A 2,717-nucleotide genomic window follows, 5' to 3' on the forward strand; every position below is an offset into this window, starting at 1 on the left:
GGCATTTGTTAAATTTGAGCAGATTAAAATCAGTGTACATAAAACAAATAATGCACATCACTCAGTGGCATTTCTTTTCTTTTCAGAACTTTTTGTGTGTGTGTATGTGGTACTGGGAATGGGACCCAGAAGCATTTTACCACTAAGTTATATCCTCAGCCCTTTTTATTGTGAGACAAGATCTGTCTAGGCTGGGCTCCAACTTGCCATTCTCCCACCTCAGCTTCTCGAACCACTGGGATTACAGCCACGTGCCACCGCACCTGGTGGGAAATTCAACATTCTAAACATGAGGAACATTAGCAGGTTTGTTACTGCAATTCATTTTATGAATAGATTATAAAGGAAAAACTGATCACATCAGCAAGTGTTGAAACGTCATTTTATAAAATTTAATGTCAAAAATTTTTAAATAAAATAAAATTCAAGAGATGGATCCCTTGGGCAGGGTTTGTGCCTCCATCTTTCTGGGAGGGAACAGGAAACTGAGAGAGTCATATCGGCAGCTGAACAACTGTTCTCTTCTCCAACATGGACAGAACCAAAGTGGACTTGAAGGAAGGACCACCAGCAGCTCTACAAGCTGATGATTAGCCAGCGACGGCTACATCAGCATTGCTAATGGCATCATAAATGACATCAAGCCTCAGTCTGTCTGTGCACCCTCAGAGCAGCTCCTGCATCTCATCAAACTAGGAAGAGAAAACAGTGACACTGTGATTCAATATGCGATTTTTTGATCTTATACAGTTGCCCCTGGCACTAGAACTGGCCAAGAATTCAATGCAAATGTTCAGACAATGTCCAGAGACTTCCAAATATGAAACATGCTATGTCACATCCCATAAAGGACCATGCTGCATAGCTACCTATAGTAGAGATGGGCAGTCCATAGCTACTGGATCTGCTGATGCTTCCATAAAGATACTGGACACAGAAAGAACGTTGGCCAAAAGTGCCATGCCAATAGAGGTCATGATGAATGAGACTTCACAGCACAACATAGAAAACCATCCAATCATTCGAACACTCTACAATCACATGGATGAAGTCACATGTCTTGCTTTCCAACCAACAGAACAGATCCTGCCATCTGGTTCGTGGGATCATTCCCTTAAATTATTTAATTATTCCAAGCTATCTGCAAAAAGAGCCTTCAAATACTTTCAGGAAGTGTTCTGTGTCTTGCAATCCTCAAGCTCAACACACCAATGCTCTGTGCTCTGTTAACTACAATCCCAGTGCCAATATGTATGTAACTGGTAGCAAGGACAGCTGCATCAAATTATGAGATGGTGTTTAAAATCGATGCATCACAACTTTTGAAAAAGCACATGAAGGAGCTAATGTCTGTTCTGCCATTTTTCCCCAAAATTCTAAATACAATCTCTCAAGTGGAAAAGACTCTGTAAAGTTTTGGAAATATCAACAGGACCAACACTGGTCAGATACACAGGCACAGGCCTGAGTGGACAGCAGGTCCACTGGACACAGGACGTCTTTACGTGGAAGACTGTGTGTTGCTGACTGACAAAAGGTCGATTGGCCTCTACTGCTGGGACTCAAGGGTGGCCAAGCGGAGGAACCTGCTCTCTTTGGGTCACAACAACATTGTACGCTGCATAGTGCACTCACTTACCAACCCTGGATTGCAGTGACATGCAGTGATAACTTCTGAGCATGGTTTTGGTCCCGAAGATCGATCACCAACTGAGCCACCTTCACTACTAGGGTTCTTATCTCAAGGACTCTGCCCTTCTCCCCTGTGTCCTGTCACCAGCTTCTGCAGTAAGTCATTGCACCATCTTTGACAGTTGGACTGCCACCTCTGTCTGCATCATTCTTGAATTTGTACAAAAGAATCATTTTTTACCTTGATGGAGAATCATGGTGGAAAAAGTTGGAAACACAGATCTGTACAGTTGCTCTATGTTCACTGATTATTACAGCGTGACTTTCATCAATTTTGTAAATACAGGACTTGCCATTTCTTTGGAATCTCTTGATTGTTTGGAGGAGGATAAAATATTCAAGTGCTTTTTAGATCTCAAAAATAAAAATAAAAAAATAAAATTTAATGTCTATTTATGACTTTTTTAAAGCAGTGGACATGAATGAAGAAAAACATCCTCAACATGAAAGATGGTCAGGACAATAACAAGCAGCCTCTCGATGGTGAATCGTAACAGCAGCCCCTTCTGGGAGTTGTCCTTAGCAGGATTGCTTTCACCTTCCCTTCCTAATCCTTTGACATTCCCTCCCTTTTACCTGGTATTCTAAACTCTCAGAAGAGGCCTCACCTGAAAACTTTCTTTAACTTCACAGAACTCAGATGACCTTTGTAGCACCTTTCCTAAGTGACTAGCTGCAAGAGGTAGAAGTCCACTGCGCTAAGTTCCAGGGCCCTTCCCAATGAAGACCTGCCAGGTCTGCAGCCTCACTGCCTCCTCAGTCCCTGTGAAAACCCAGAAGTCCTGCTTACATAAATAATGATAATGCACTAACTAAAATAACAATAACAATAATAATAATTACATTGATAGAAGGGAGATCAGTTGAGTAGAACAAGAGAATCAGGGGGAGGAAGAGAAGAAAAGTGAAGTTATTGGGGAATGAGACTGATCAAACTATGTAATTATGTAATGTGCATGTATATATCTGGCATAATGACTCTCACTATTATGTATAATTATAATGCACCAATAATTTTTTTTTAA

The 2,717-nt window shown here is 41.2% G+C and overlaps 1 pseudogene; it reads left to right on the plus strand.

Moving 5' to 3' along the window:
• The first annotated feature begins 289 nt into the window (after window positions 1–289).
• Window positions 290–1,714, plus strand: LOC124964077 (cleavage stimulation factor subunit 1-like; annotated as a pseudogene).
• The last annotated feature ends 1,003 nt before the right edge of the window (window positions 1,715–2,717 follow it).

The sequence above is a fragment of the Sciurus carolinensis genome, chromosome 14 (assembly GCF_902686445.1).
Source record: "Sciurus carolinensis chromosome 14, mSciCar1.2, whole genome shotgun sequence".
NCBI lineage: Eukaryota > Metazoa > Chordata > Mammalia > Rodentia > Sciuridae > Sciurus > Sciurus carolinensis.